Raw genomic sequence first — 17,061 nt, forward strand, 5'->3', positions numbered from 1 at the left:
GCGCGAGGTCACAGAACAGGGAGGATTTTAGAGAAGCAAAGGTCTAGCTTTGCCTGTAGTGCCAGAAAAAGCGTAGTGGCGGCGTCGTGAACTACCCAGTACGCCCGCTTGATGGCGCTGTAAACACGGCTTTGTAAACATGGCGGATGCTTTTTGCACAGGCCGCTTGAGCTCCTTAATAACATGGCTGCCCTCGCACGGCGGCCGCCGGCATAGAGTTTCATACTAATATACACTAGAGGGGACACTGGCGCTAGTGTCTATGCGAGCCGTTGATCGTCTGCTTCAACCCCCATGAGGGCGGCCATGCCAAATAGACGTGTGATTTTCGAACTTGGCTTGACTATGCCAACATCTTGACTTGACTCGAAATATTTTTTTTAAATTGAAAAGCTACAAGTAATGTTTATTACAGTATAAATTATTAGTCGCATAAACAACTTGTACTATACGTTAAGTTTTAATTAAGGTTTAGAAGTACTCTTTTATAAGAGGGGAAGTGATTTGTGAACGGCATACGCGGCTGAGTTTAGCGGAGCCGGCGATTCGGCGGCGAAGCGTATTTTTTTTCGTTTTTTTTTTTTTTTTGCTTGCGAGTCGGCGGTGGCATGTGTCTGCTGAAGGGCCGCTGTACAGCGTTAAATTTCGTTCTGGAAGACTACGAGTAGCGGAGCGACGCGTCATATAACCCCAGGTAAGTATACACGGTTGTTGTTCATTTCCACTCATAAGTGTAACTGTTGTCGCCTTACCCGACGTGCGGTCGGCATGCTGACAAAATCGTGAAAGGACGCTGAGTAACAGCTGACCGTTTGCTTTGGTGCCTTAAACAAGCCATAACGGCCAACTCGACCACGGAACTCGACCATATCACCTCTGTTCGTCGCTAACACGCAGACGATGTTTTATTGACCGGATGGTTAATCGGGTTCTTTCTTTGTTGTACTATTCGTGTATTCTTGATGTCTTGACGCACTGTAGAGCTGTTTCTGTGAGCAAATGTTAATTTTATATGTTGAGAGCGACAAACGTAGGAAACAGGGTATCTTATCAGGCCACACAGCGAAAAAATTCTCGTACTTCATTCGTGTTAACCTTCCAGAAGACGGCCTCGTCTTGCTAAGAGCGGCAGGCATGCAGGGCGTTCTGGAGCAGTGGGCTGCATTTTACGGGAGTTCCTAATTTTGTGAAAATTCCCGTGTAGAATGTTTCTATTAGATGACCAATAACGCTCACTGATATATCTAAGCACCGTGTGTGTACATTACACGCCCACAAGTACCAATCATCACCTGTCTAACCGAGGTCTCACGCCCAGATATAACCAGGTACGCGTGTGAAATTGAAGGCTCTCTTATTTTTTCCAGTGCCTCTATACAAGCGTGCCGAAGCGCAGGAACAGTTTGAAATTACGTGCGAAGGTGTCAAACAGCGTAAATGTTGCTGATCAGACGGTTCTTGCCTAGATAGCAACTAAATAGTGCCTCTGGGGTACCATTTCCATAATACACAAGCTGCCTTCATGCGTTCGTTGTTCCGTAGCTGTTTCACAATAAGTTCAAAACATTTACTCATTTTGTGTGGCTGTTCAGTCTTGAATATACCAACTGCTAAAGTCATGTCTTGTTAAAGCACGACCTCTGAAAACATTGTTGGCGTCCTGTGAGTTCATTGTATGTGCCTTCTCTTTGGTTTAAGTAATGACTTCAGTGTCAACACGGCAGCGCGCAGCTGATCGTAACTGTGTGTTTTTATGAGAAAGCCAGAGTCATTGAATATGTTATGTTGCTGGAACCCTTTTTGTAAATAAGCATGCTAGTGTGCTGGATTTTAAGAGTACATACTTGTGCTCTAAATATCTGTACAAAAGCCTTGCAAAACCTTCAATGATGCCATCCATTTCGATACAGGTCCCAGCTGTGTCAGCAGTGCAAGGAGCAGACCAGCAGGCAACACAAGAAGCTGCACCAGGCATGCAACCAGTTTCCAAGTCAGGATCATTGGATGGATCATCAGCAGCGCAAGACAAGGCAGGCATGCCGCCAAGCTGCCAAAAACACAAAAATTCTAGCAAGGGCCACCGTTGAAAAAGCAAAAGGGCTTGGGGAGAGGTTGATTGCAGCCTACGATATGTAAATAGTAAAAACAATCCTGTACATTCAGCTGCACAATAAAGAGAAAAACAAGTGGTGAGGAAAGTGCCTTGTAGTGCATGGAAGATGTTCTTTGAATCTTGCTTGTTAGGCACTCAAGATTCAAACTATTTTTCTCGGGTGCAAGAAAATTAGTTGTTCGAAACCATCCATTGTATGCATAAATGTGACTTATAGCAGTGGCTTCATTTGCGATAGCCTTGGCACAGCATGAAACCAACTTCATTTAACTACTATGAGCAGCCATTTGAAGACTTGTGTACGTGCTTATTGAACTGAAAGAATGAAGTGGAAGTATTCTGCGTGGTATTTTAGCCCACTGTGTTCCAAAGTGGTATTCACTTGAGGGACCCTGCTGAGGAGGACTGTGTGTGGTGCCAATGACTGTGAGAGAGCTGGCACGTCCTGACTGCCCATGTAAATCTCTATTGAAGCCAGGTTCTATTGTGCACCTTTCACAAACTTTTTGTGGCGCCGCCACCTCCTCCAGCAACATATTCATGAAGGTGTGACGTAGGGGATCAGCTTTCACCATGTGAATGTCAGTTAAAACTTACATTATACGTTGTGGCTGCAGTGTTTTGTTTATGCACCATTGATGTCTGCCCAAACAATGGATTGAAAAATGTTAAGCTGCCCTTTCCCATCTTGCACTGTCAGTATGGCTCAAAAGGTTCTGATCAGTGGGGTAGAAGGCTGCCTCACCTACTTCTGGCTGTTATCATGTTGCAGATTGTATCCACCCACTGCTGTTCACTGTGGCTGTATATTGTCATGCCGAGTGTACGCTGTTTTAAGACCCTTGTTTTGTTCGTTGATCAGATATTGTTGCCCTGCTTCTAATGTGCTGGCAGATGCTGATCGAAACACTTCTGCTCTACAGCTATAAGCTTTTCTAGGGTTCCTTTCATGCAATCTTTTTACCATAACCTAACGTCGCATTTGTTCGCCACTTACAGTAACCATTTTGTTGATTCCTGCATAAAGCAGCCTGCGTACATCAGTATGCTGGTTGCGAAAATGGCAATGCTGGTAGGTAGCTACAAACTAAATCCTGGTACCAATATGTTCACTGTGGCTCTTGGATGGGACAATAAATACATTGATGCGACATGCTTATGCCTTCACTCATTTTCACTGCATAGTTTGCTGTTCACCAGCCTTCAAAATTTTAAAACAACTTCCTCAAGGTAAGCTTGCACTCTTGCTTTTGCTGTATTAAGCAATGCTGGCTCTTGGATGGGCCAATAAATACATTGATGCGACATGCTTATTCCTTCACTCATTTTCGCTGCATAGTTTGCATGTTTGCTGTTTACCAGCCTTCAAAAGTTCAAAACAACTTCCTCAAGGTAAGCTTGCACTCTTGCTTTTGATGTATTAAGCAATGCTGTGCTTTTTTTATTAGTGTTAGAGTATGACTGTGGTGAGGGCTTTTTTTTTATAAATGAGTAAAACTGAATTCTGCACTTTGCTGTTGGCACAATAAATTCACACAGTACTCGCCTAGTGCAGTCACCAACTTTTTCTCTGTGCTCAATATGCCTGTCTCCAGGCGCTGAGCCAGGGTTCCACTAACGCAAACAGTTGCTACAGCAACACCTGCCACTGGATGGGGAACACTGTGACAAATGTAGACTCACAGCGACTTCATTGAATAGCAAGCATGCATGCCGGTGATCGCCTCATATGGCTTCACCAGTACATAGCTATGTAAGCCATAGTTTATGGCCCAAAAGTACTGGTAGGCCCCAGGCAATCATTTGGCCACGTTCTGTTGCAATAGGTAAAGCCATTCTACCGTTGCAGAGGTACATTTTCTTCCCCTGTCTGATACTGCACTGCATATGTTCATTTCATTAGATTGTTTTTACCTTCAGCTTCAAACACCCCATATGCGTCCATGGTTGCGGGCGGTCACAGCGATTGCGCGTGAGCCTTGGTTACACCGGTGAATACACGCAGCTGATTAGCAACGGAAAGGGACTGTGTCGGCTGTGTTGTGCTTGCGGGAACAGCCTAGCAGACGACGGTTGCACTGGCGGAATCGTCCTATGCAAGCGGCCTACCCTCACTTGTTTCGCCGCTTTCTCCCACGATAAGGTGCCGGCCCACCCGCTGGTGGACGCTCCCGCAACATTAAAAAAAAAAAAATCACCGGCTGTGCACACATACTTACTGCTGATAAAAGATTTTTATTTGTCTTCGCCGCTACCGTGCTCGTGTTATAATCGCAAGCGTAGTCATGAACGTGGCTAGGATGGAACGCACTACCCGGCGCGGAGTGCTTCCCGTATCCATTAATTCATTCCAGCCGTGCAGTATTTGCGCACTGCAGCCGCTGGAATCGAACGCCAACAGCAATTCTGCCCCGGAATGACCCACCGACGCTTTCGACGCCGAAACCGAAACTGACGGAGCGGAAAAGTACGAAGCCTAGTACATATAACAATCGCCAAGCCTCAAGTTAAGCCAAGTTCGAAAATCACGAGTCTACGTCACACAATCAGCTCCATGGGGGTTGAACGATTGCAGCGCCAGTGTCCCCTCTAGTTTCATTAGTATGAAACTCTATGGCCGCCGGCTCGCTGCTCCACGGCCGGACTCGACTCTCCTCCTCCCGCGCGCGAAAGGGGCGTCGAGTCCGGCCGTGGCTGCTCCTGCTGGCTCCTGGCTGGCACGCTGGTCGCGTGTTTACTTGCGCCGCGCTAGTGAAGTGATGTTACGCCAGGTGACCAGATGGCCTCGACTGGCACAGACCACAGTGAGCAGCAAGTGAGAACAAATCGTTTATTGACATCCGCAAGTTTACAGAGGCCAGGACATCATTTCATTTCGATCGCTGCAATTGTACGTCGCTTTCGTGACAACATTTTTTTTTGCCATAACAACTCGTTCACTTGCGCTAAGATTTCGAACGAAGGGCACAAATGAAGTATTGACGGCGACAACGGTTTCCTTTGCACCGTCTTTCTAGCGGAGTGCATAACACTCACCTTCTGTTTGAAGAATCGAATATTCTGGCCTCGACAGCTGCCTTCCGATGCGGAATTTCCCACATTTGTCATTCCACAAGCACTCAATTCTCGTGTTTTGCCAGTCCTCTCAACAACTGATGGACGCAAAAGCACATAACAGCAATAACAGTCACGAAACCGGTGCTCCGCGCACATTGAAACGGTCGGCCGTTGCAGCGGTTTCAATTTGAATTGGCGGCTTTGTGGTTGCGAATTCAGAAACAAGGTGGTGCACCAGTCGGCTGTTCGTAAAAAGTTGCGTACATTTTTGCTCAACAGATGTTTGATGCGGAACTTGTTAATAGTATTTTTAAATAACACATTGTAAGCGAACTGTGTGGGCTCTTTGAGTCACGGAATGAATGTTTTGTATTCTATACCAAAAGTAACATTTTGCCTGCGCCGTCTGGTGGGCTTGATGGTCGAAAACAGCGCTTTAGGTTGGTCAAGGTTGGTCACGTGGGGCGTCGATTTTTACGCCGCCTATAGGGAAGACAGGGAACGTCCAAGCTTGCGAGCCCTGGCGAGGTCGCTCGCGACCTCGCGCTGTTAAAGGCGGGTAAAGCTGGCTCAAAAATGTGTCTAAACATGAATGCCGCCATGATGCCACGCTGTAGTTGCCAGATCAGTAGTTGAAGATATGGATAACAATTTTTCTTGAAAATGAGGCACAAATTTAGGGCCCTAAGCTAAAATTAGGCACCTTTTACGGCAATAACTGAGTTTCTTTACGAGTTTGTATGCTTTTTATTAGTTTTCCTGAAGTATTCATGCTTGACGAACAAAAATAAATGAAAGTATAAGCAAAAAGAAGACGTCGGGCTGAGGCGCCAAATTCAGTTTTGGTATATTGTGAGAAGCGTCAGTCGTGTGGGCCTAATTTACAAAGGTTCACTCTAACACGCCTTAGTGTCTGCTGTGTCACTTCGTTGCTTGCGAAGACAAGCTTGCGAAGACTGCCGACGATACGGAATAAAGCCGCCGCCGCCTATCTTCAAGGACGCCTTCTCTACATGTCCGTAGTGGCTGCTGCCGATTTGAACTCGCCGTCAGCCGGTCATATCATGTTACGCGAAACATGTCTGGGCAGATCGGCTCCTTTTAATCGTATATGATTCGTAAATTAAAAACAAACAAATGTACGAACCATTTTACCATGCCTAGCGTATAACTAGGCTCTTGTTTACGGATGATGTTATACTTTCACTGAACGGTGTTTTACTTGAGTCAGAGATAAAACAACCGCCAACTAATAATAATAATGGTAACTTTATTTGCACGATAAGGTGGTTTTCTAGAGGAGGACAAGGCGAAGCCGAAAGGTAATCCCGAATGTAGGTGCAGAAATCTCCTGTATGGGTGTGTGCGATTGGTGCATGCTCCTTCGATCGCTGAAACACGCAATCTGAAATTTTCGAGAATATATTTGATGCTTTGCATGACACATTTCTTAAATTCGGCGGATCAGCGACGTTGTTTATTTACGTATACTTGCACGTCTGCTCTCATATGGCCCATGTATATACCTGCACAGAAGAGGTGGGGGAGGAGTGAACTTCATTCATGTCAGATGGGCACCCGTGTGGTGGGGCGTTAAGAAAAATTATTCTGTCCTTCCCCGGGTGCCTTCGCCTGAAATGCCTGCGGGTTCGGCCGGAAATCTGTCTGTCAACAGAAACCGCCTAGGAAGCATGTTGAGGTAACACACATACGCGCTTTCTTGGGTCGCGATGGGACCGTCATGTATTTTGTGCAAGGCGAAGTCGACGAAGGATATACGTCTCCCTTGAAAAGTAAATTAATTTGAGTGCACCTAAAAATTGTTATTGCTGCTCATTAGTTCAATCAGTGGTTAATTTTGAAACAGCTGCCAAACATAACTATAGCAGGTGAATCAGACTGCCTAGCATGAGACTATCAATCGCTAATATAGAGTATTCAGACACTTAATGTGCATTGCATATGGCAGTCATTAAGAAAGCCGACAATAAATTGAACTCTCAATTTTATTATTTGCGACAGTTACATCTGCACGTATCGGTTCAGCCAGGGCCATCTGGAGACGTTCTTCAGCTGTATAGACTAGATAAAAGGAAGGAATGCGATATGCGAATGCGATACGCGATAGAACGAAGGAATTCGATATGTGTAGCACAGCCTTCTCATTTATGGCAACATCAAATCGGTGGCCACAAAGGTGCCACACCGGACCTTGTAGAATTTCCACGCTTCCATTCCAGCGTGCCCACAGCAAGAAGGATGATGACGAAGTTGCATTACCGAAGCTGAGTTCCAGTAATGCTGTAGCTGATTATGAAAGTTCTGGCTATAGCTCATTCAGATTGTGGTGCTCAGCATTCTTATTTTCATCAAAAATAACGGGTCATCGCAATGCCATCAGTCCGTGTATCAGAAGCAAAAATAAACACAGAAAAAGCAAGAGGTTCATATGTACAAGCAATTCTTATCCAATAAATTTTATTTCGCCAAGAGTAATACCACAAGACCTCTAGGGAAGTTTGTGATGGTAAGAGCAAGGCTAAGATGACCTAATGTGCGACTTCAGTGAAAGGAAGAAACTGTAGAAGAAAGCTAGGGAGGTTAACCAAGGAAAGGAGAAGAAGAACTGTCCAGCTGGCTGTGCTACATGGGGAAATGGGAACAGAAAACTTGAAAGGAAAGGAAAGGACCGGCATAAAATAAAGGATAAAAAATTCGGGAGAAAAAAAAAACATGGCGTGGAAATGGCCAGTACAAAGACAGCACCATGGGCGAAAAAAAGATAGGCATAAAAGAAGCAGGCAAAATGACAAAATGGGCAAACGAAGGATACTGCATGCTGGTAACACCCCTACAGCACCTGTGACTTTTTCTCTCTTAATCACTGCAATCTGCTTCTTCAAGGCAAGAACTGATTTGGCTACTTCAGCTCCATCTTGTCTAAAACCACTGAAATATGTCTGATTTTCTGTGTAGATAATGTAAATAGGGTACATAATTTCTAATTTTTTAAAATTTCTCCTGAAGTGTCTGCTCCTTCGTGGAAGCTTTCGTGACTATTTGCCTCGTAGAATTGCATTTGCTTTGTTCATTTTTTGCTCTTTTATGCTGCCTCTGCTTGTATTTATTTCGTTCTTCTCCTCTTCTCCAGTGCTTAGGTTTTTATCATGAAATTGTTTTTTCTTCAAAAAGGTTTTTTGGCTTTTAACCCTGTCTGTTTATTGGCTTTAAACCTGCCATAGCTTTGCTGGAAATAGTTCCTCACACAATTTTCCTCTTTCTTTATTCTGGGAGAGGGGGCATGAAATTTTAAAAGGTAAAGAGCCCTGCAGCGACTAATGAACACTTGCACTACTTTCTGTGTAGTTGGAAGTACTGAAAGCTATAGTTCCACAAACCCAGAGGGAAATGCACGTTCTACATGATATCTTCTAGTCTCTGGTTTGCTTTTGTCGAGATTTTGTTTAAGCTGCTATTAAATAGAATTATTGCGACCTAATGTAACCTGACAACATTAATCATGTACCTTGTGTGACGTCCCCAAGCATACAATCAATGACAAATCTTCTAAGCATACCTAGAAAAACGGAAAATCTCTTGAGAGAGTTTCTTGATGCACATACCTTAGTAATATTAGGCTTGGGTATTTCACGGTTATGGAATCTAAGCTAATGCAAGGGCCACTACCTAAAAGCATTTCAACTGGAGAAAAAAGTTGACACACGCGCTTCAGGGGCCTCGTAGACAGGCACAGGAACAGACACAGAAAGCATGTTTGTTTAGCATAAAGTGCAGTCACAAATACGATTTCCATTTACATGCATTTCTTGGAAGCGTTGTCAAGTTCGAACTTCCATTCGCTAGAAAAGCAAGTGGTTGTAAGGATCACCTCAATAGATTGCGAAAACAATCAGCTGACGCATACAGGGGGGGGGGGGGCAGGCGTGTGAAACATGTTAAAATAGCGGTGTACAGACGGGACAACAAAGAAACGACTACACAGGACTAGCGCTGCATATCAACTGAACTCTTTTAGCACACACAAAATGATATATACAGAAACAGCGCATGCGCGAATACAGGGGAAGCCACCAGGAAAAAAAATCAGGGGGAAAAAGCAATCAGGGGGAAGTGATTTCTTTTTAAAGGAAGCAGGAAAATAAATGAACTGGGGATATTATTAAGCTCTCATGGGAGCTCACCTGCATTTAACACAGTGCGGAAGCGGGAATAGTTGGGGAAAGAGGATAGGAGAAAGAAAAGTAAATATTAGAAAGGCGAGGAAAGAGTAGAGAAGAGTACTTCGAGTTCCACTGTGGTCGATTCCGTCGCACACAACCCACCACGAACACTGTTGGCTGGCGTAATGCTGCGTCCGGGAGACGAGAAACCTCGAAGGGAACAGTGAAGCGCGGAGGCGAGCATGGTGCGACGAAGAGCGAAGTCTGCGGCGGTCCCGACCGCTTTGGAGACGAGTACTGGGGGGGCGGGGGGGGGGGGGGAGCTGGCACTCGACCGCCCACACCAGCAGAGCGAAAGCCGGGCGACGTCCAACGGCCCGCGCTTGCAACGGGCCGCCGAAATGAAGCCCCTCCGAAGCACAGGAGCACGAAAAAACACGTCCGCTCAACTCCGAAGCGACGACCGAACTCCCCTGACGCACCCGCAAAAGCTACCTCTCCGAGCGTACGAAGTACCCGCTAATCTACGCGCTAGTCTTCTCAGTTGCGGAGAATGCAAAACTGCATCTAACGCGGCAGCATGGCACAAAAGTTCGCTACCAACCACAGGAAAAACTTCAAACAACGTTTCTGCACAGCAAAGTTTTCACTGCGCACTCACAGCAACGGTGGCTGCCATGATGGAATGCGTTGGTTACTAGGTGAATACCGACTACTGCCGCCAACTCTAGTAGGCGAAAAGGCAGCGGGCAACGCTGTGAGGGTGGCATCATGTCAGCGCCCGGGTGTAGCACGGTTGCAATGCACGGGCTGGCTGGGCAACTTTTCCTCTAGAGTCGCGAGGTGTTCCAGAAGGATCGGTATCACCAGTGGAAGACACGTACAGTCACAGAATAGGGAGGTACAGTGTTCACGTTCAGAGCGCGTGGCCTGCGATGATGATGATGATGATCAAAGGGCTTCCATTTGAATCGGGGTGACGGCGTGCGCCATCTAGCCTATCTCAGTAATTTAAATATAGTTAGCCCTCAACTCGGATTTTAGATGCAGAGCATCTGATTCACTCGCCTTGTCCCTCCGGCGTCGTTGTCGTCGTCGGCGTTGTCCGCCCCTCCCCCATTCTCCTCGCCGCGCCAGCTGCGCTCTCCGCCGCTCACCCCCTCTCCTCTCCGATAGCGAACACTCTCTCGCAAGGGGCATTGGATTGGATTCGATTGGATTGGATTGGCTTGGATTGGATTAAAGTGGATTGTGTTGCGTCATATCCTCGGCACGTTGCGTCATAGCCGCGGAAGACGCGCTGGGGCCGGCGCATGTACAGTACCATGGAGGAAAGAAAAGGTAAGGAGAGGCCCTGACGTCACATTTGTGAAGCCGAGTCCTGCCATGACTTGAGCCCACAGAGCCCAGTACTCTATCCCATCATCCTTTGCTGTCTCCGGTTTGATTTGACTAACATGGCGTCGCCCTGCCCTCCCGCTTCGAAGCGAAAACAGCTTCGTCGCTGATTCCTCGGTGCGATGTCATCTTCTACGCTGTTGATTTCGCCTTCAATATGCCCATTCTAACCCTCACCCAAAGTTTCAATCGAAAAACGGCCTTCGTTTTTAATATAGAAGGACGATTTTTCAGCTCTTAAAGGGGGCCTGAGATGGATTTCAAAGTGTTTTTGTTTGTGTCAGAAATCTACTCTATAGTTCTTGTAGAAACAAGTCCAAAAATAGTAAGCATATTCGCTCACGCTAACAAAAGTTATTACCCCGACGAGACAGAACTATTTGTTGGCTCGGCGGCTTGCGATGACGACATAGTCCGACCTCGTCCGAGGCGAAGCACTCATTTCATGGTTGGCCGCCGGAATGTCCGCGATTTTTGACGGCGGCGGTTTGGTTTAGAGCGTCGTCGTTACCATGGTTACTTCAGCGAGTGGGTCGCACATAAGACGACGACGTCCTTTTTTTTTTTTTTTAAGCTACGTTTTCAGTCTTTACGGACTTTGAGCAGGAGATACTGGTGATTGCGGAAGTCGACCTTGCATGCGCGAGAGTTTCCGTGAACGGTAACTTATTTTTACCGTCGCTACATAGCGATACAGAGGCTAGAATTTCTACAGACTGTAGTAGCGAGCCCCCTGTGCCGGCGAAATGTACGCTCGCGTTTTGATTAGATTACCGGAAAGTTCCGAGTGAACGCCCTCCCCCGAAACATCGCCCACCCTCTTTTACGGGTGAAATATTCAGTTTACTGAAAGACGCGCGCCCACCCCGTAAAATCCATGGCTTTAGCGCCGATGAGTGAACAAAACAAACCCGAATCATCTATTCATGTGTAGATGCGGTCACTTATTCGTCCTTTCCGCGCATGACCAGAAATTTCGCCCATCTCGTATTTTTCACTTGATATCACTGTACTTAAATTTGGGTGGGCGTTCTTCCGGAACTTTACGGCACAGCAAATGCGCTGTGCTCTGCGCTTCATGCAAGCAATCTTAGTTGATGTTGTTTACTACATTCTTGCTAAATGATGATCAGGAGCACGATAAATGACAATTTTTTTTAGAATGAGCGAGCAAAATTTCCGCCCCTACTCCAGCTTCCCACGCTTCCAATGGTTCAGATGCCTTTATGAACTAGCATAGCTCTTTTATGCTTGGGCAAGGTAATATAGGTAACTGCGGAATCATTACAATATATCTTAATCATTTTATATCGAAATATTTAGCGGTGGCGTGAATTCTGGTTAATGCAATACTTGGTCCTAATTCTTCCCACTAGATGGCGGCGCAACGTCATGTTTTCGATTTTTTAAGCTCTACAGTAGAAGTATACGGCTCTTTTAAAAAAAATTATTGTATTGTGAGAGTTCAATCTAAGACGTCTAAAATTCAAGCCATTTCAAGCGTAAGCGAACAGTTCTGGGCAACAAACGTTTGTGTCATTTGCTTTGCGACAAATTCGCCAGATGTCGCTACTCGGCAGAGCCGGTTAAGGTCCCTAAAACCTTAGAGCGGGTAAGCCGGAATGCAGAAACCGCAGAGTGCAATCCTTTCGTTTTCAGCGGCAAACGGCTACTCTTGCTTCATTTAACACGGTAAACGGTAAAGCGCGCTAAGGACACTAGGCAATAGGTTCATTCAGAAGGCCGGTGCAGCAAACCACACTTTCCTGCGATCATGACTTGCTGGGAAGCAATGAAATGAAACTCCTTGGCAGTTGTCGTTACGGGATGAGCATGCTCTTGCCCTTGTCGCGACCGCCGCAGAGAATCAGCTGCGACAGCGTTTGGGCTTGAACTGATTTATTCAGCCCGCGTGAGCGCACTTGAGCGTGCGCCTCGTGATCACGAGTAGTGGCCGGCGTCGTCCAAGCGCCGCGTCGTCCTCCTTCGTCGTCGGCGCGGCGCTCCCTTGGCGCGCCGTTCGTTACCACCTCTGAACCAACGTCGAGGCTACGCTCGAAACACAGATGGTGCAAAGAATCTATTCGGGTACAGCGTCCAAGAAAGCAAATGCGACACGGAGCGCTGAGCGATCACGCTGGCTGCAAGCGTCGTTGCTCCTGCGCTCACTGTATCCTTCCGCCGCGAACGGAGGAGCGTCAAGCCAGTCAAGCCCGGTTTGGCCCGGTGTGTAAGTGCTTTACACTCCGGTATAAAACAAATATGTGTGACTGTGTAAAAGCACCCACACACAAAAGATGTTTTTTGTAGCTTTCTGATGTTTTTACGCTCGTAAAAAATTGATTAAATCAAGAGCGCACAAACACGTCACGATTAGTTCAAGAAATAGCCGTTGCGCTCCGATACCATCGACCCCCCAAAAAACCCCATCTCAGGGGCCCTTTAAGCCTGGCAAAGTAGCGTTTGTCGTCGTCATAGCTCTGGGCAGCCGCCGCCCAGGCAAAAAGCGGCCGTGGACGCAATGGAGGGGCTTTAGTTGTGACCGAGGTCGAAGATGGCCATCAAACATTGGTTACTGTCGCGACCGCCGTCTGCCCGTGGTAGGGCTGGTGACTGTCGCGCCTTCGCGCTTACAATAAAGCCGCGCCGGATTCGCCGAACCAATGCGATACGCTGATGTCGCATTCATGTAAACCCGCTTTGGGGGCAGCGCGCCCTTTTTGTCAAGTGGGTGTTCCCCAGTTTCCTAGGTTAGCGAAAAATACCGCTGAACGAATCTGCGTAATTGCGGAGGAGAAAATGTCTGTCTGGAACACCGCTTTCAGGAGAGGACATGCAGTGCGCGCAAGCTGAGACCATACAATTATCCCACGCCAACGCTCTCCCGGGCTCCACAGAAACGTGAAAAAGAATGAAGGGGTGACGTGCAGAAGAGGGTCATACAGTCAAACCCAATTATAACGAACCCGGATAGAGCGAATTATGCTATATATCGAACAAAAAAGTTTTAAGTATGGCCGCAGGAATGCCATCTGGGCCAGACGACAAAGAAGGTTTCATGGGCTTGAGGCTTTCAAATACAAGCTTCTCATCAAGAACTGAACTTGCCGCACGCACGCTGTCGATAAATCAAGATGTCTCATTGTCTCTGGGAGGTGCGAAAGTGCTACCAAAGTGACGCGCGAAGGAATTGGCTACATCAGTTACCTCAGCCCCGGAAGAATCAACTAAACGAATGCGATCATCTGCGTTATTTGAGTGGGAACGAATGAACTGCCAGAATTTTGAAGGGTTACACGTTGCACTAATCTCTACGGACTCAAGGTAGGAACTATAGTCTTTTTATAGAGCTTTTTACACGTTTAACGGTGAATTCGAAACTCTTCCTTCCACTTATCGAGGCCAGAGTCACGTTCCTTGGAGAACCAAAGAACATCCCCCTCGCGAGGGGCACGATCAAATGCAGAGCATTTCCGCGGGGGGCGTGCCTGCAAGTCTTATGGATTACGTATTGGTTGTTGTTGCAATTGTTGTCTTCCAGCGTAGACATTGTCGATGAAGTCGATGGTGAAACGTGAAACGTGCCGTGAACCCCCTGCCGCGGCTATTACGCAACGTGGAGCGGCTATGACGCAACGTGGCGCGGCTACGACGCAACACAATCCAATTTAATCCAACCCAATACAAATCCAATCCAAGCCAAGCCAAGCCAAGCCAATCCAATGCCATTCGCGAGAGAGTGTTATAGCGCCGAAATCGCGCCACCACACGAACGCGTGATGCGAACCCAACGCGGCGAGAGAGGGTGTTGCGCACGTCCCCACTTGTTATGCGCCCGAACTGAACGCGGCGAGAGAGGGTGTTGCGAGCGGAGAGAAGGCGAGGAGGACGCGGGGGAGAGGGCGCACCTGTGGCCGACGGTTGAATGAGTCAAGGATATCAGGCGAGTGCGTAACCTTCCCTTCTGTGTCGGCTTTGTGGAGCAGTCGGTAGAGCGCTGTGAACCTTGCGTTCCGCCCGCAGAGTCGTGGGATCGAGACCTGGCGCCGGAAGGTGTTATTTCTTTATATAGTGTAGGGGGAGTGATGCGCACTACGGACGCAAACGCGGGTGACATCGTGAGTTACTGAAATGCCCTGCATTTAAAAAAAAACTCAGTTACAAAAATACACGCGAAACATATTCCTTATAACGAAATTTACATCTGATATATCGAACTCGGCGCTCCTAGAATTGCCGCCAAAATGCATGGTCTCGGAGCGGCGATTGAGATGTTGACTGGCTGCGATGGAGATGTTGAGCCTCCCATGGAGCAATGTGACTCCCGGAATTTCCGTACGTGTTTCCGACGCGCCTCTCTCATGATTAAACCCTCCCAGTCAGCCAGTCCGGACCAAGATGGAAGCATCGATGAACTGTGAGAAGAGCTCGTCAACATTGCCGATGTTGGGCTGACAGGAGTGCCCTTTGAGGATTGCCTGAGTGTCGACGACGACGTTGCCTTCACTGTGAGCCCCTCGGACGCCGACACCGTTGCCGATGTCATGGCTACTGGCACTGCTGGAAGCACCGAAGAGGCAGAGGATGTCGCGAGTGAAAGCCGTCCGATGCTTAATGAAGCGCTTTCGGCAGTCAATGTACTTCACCAATATTGCTTCGATATTGAAGGACGCGGACTGCACCTGATGCAAATGATGTCTTATGGAGAGAATGCTGTGCTAGTTGACGCTGCCAAAATGACATTGAAAACAGGAATCACCGCTTTTTGGGAAAGTAGGTAGTTACAGCGGAAAGTAGCTTTATTGCTTGCAATGAATAGATAGTTTTATGCAAGGCAATGGCATACTTTCTTATGTTCCTTTCTGCATGCGGGGATGGCAGAACGAGGGGGCGTGAAGGTGGGGGGGGGGGGGGGTTCCCGCGCATTGCAAACTCGTAACAAAAAATTTGTTATAGGCGGGTTCGACTATTTCGAACTATTGGATATATCGAACTAATCGTGGCGCATATTGCAGTTCGCTATAACCGGGTTTGTCTGTACTTTGCTGTGCGCCTCATCCACAAAGACCCTCTGCCCTCCCCTCCCCTCCTCCTCCCCCCCTCCCCCCGACAGTCATCCAGCTAAAGCAGACGTTTTGCCCAATACGCAGAACCATCCTCTTCTTCAGAACCACCACCGCTTACACAGGGTTCTGCTTACGCATACTAAGATCGTCTTTCATCGTGCCAGTCTTTACCCATCAATGACCGTACACACTTGTCACACTCATCAATGGCGACCGTATTGTGGTGACCGTATTGTGGTTGACAAGCGCTACACACTTGTCACACACGGATGTCTTGAAATACTGGCAGAGAGGACACAAGGCAAAGTCCGCTGCAGGCAGCTAATAAAAGGCCCCCGTTCGAATGATTACTCTCACTACTCGCCTAACGCGGTCGTGAAGTGCAAGTTTACGCGGGCTACGCGTCCCCGTTACCGGAATTAATGCTGTCTGGCGCGTACATCGTGGACGACGCAGCGGATCACGCGGATGAGGAGGAGCCTCCAGAAGTGTCTACAACGGCAGAAACAATATACATGCTGCGTCTGCTTTGTAACAAGGTAGAATGTAGCGGTGGCGACCACCAATTCATGCGATGTATTGAGAATTCTCGGGTACGCTTTTCTGGGATGCGGATGCGAACGCGAAACATCCGAGCGCAACACAGTTCTTTCTACTGCAATAATAAAAGTTTCTTTTTCCTGCGAATTATTTTGCCTTTATTACGAAATCTCCCCTGTGCAATAGTGCTTTTGTTAGCAGCACTAGCTGTAATTTCAGGGACCTGGCTACAAATTTTCTGCATTTGACTTAACTCGAAACTCCGCGCTTATCTCAAAATTTTCAGCTAATTTTACGACTTTGAGTTAACGAGAGATTACTGTATATCAACAATTAACGTCTTCAGAAAACGAATAAAAATGAGAAAGTATCGTTGGGGGGGGGGGGGGGAGGGGAGGAGGGGGGAGGTCGATAATTTTATGGCGGGTCGTACAGTTTAAAGTTTCCTCAAGCGGAGTCATAACGTTTCTGCGTCTACTTTCTAAATCAGCTGACCAAAGGCGCAGGTTCGATTCCCGGCTACGGCGGCTGCTTTTGTGATGGAAGATAAAAGCGAAAAACACCCGTGTCTTCGAGATTTCGGCGCGGCGTTGCGCTGCTGAGCACGAGGTCGCGGGTTCGATTCCCGGCCGCGGCGGTCGCTTTTCTGATGGAGGCGAAAAGCAAAAACGCCCGTGTGTACGAGATTTCGGCGCACGTTAAAGAT

General features: G+C 47.5%; 1 long non-coding RNA gene across 1 annotated transcript; it reads left to right on the forward strand.

The window, feature by feature from the left end:
* Nucleotides 1–580: 580 nt before the first annotated feature.
* Nucleotides 581–3,264, forward strand: LOC144179497 (uncharacterized). The gene is made up of 2 exons (XR_013324260.1): nucleotides 581–694; nucleotides 1,911–3,264. It is a non-coding gene; the product is annotated as an uncharacterized LOC144179497 (long non-coding RNA).
* The last annotated feature ends 13,797 nt before the right edge of the window (nucleotides 3,265–17,061 follow it).

This window comes from Haemaphysalis longicornis, unplaced genomic scaffold, assembly GCF_048455015.1.
Source record: "Haemaphysalis longicornis isolate Haplotype H1 unplaced genomic scaffold, Haemaphysalis longicornis Haplotype H1 scaffold_1, whole genome shotgun sequence".
NCBI lineage: Eukaryota > Metazoa > Arthropoda > Arachnida > Ixodida > Ixodidae > Haemaphysalis > Haemaphysalis longicornis.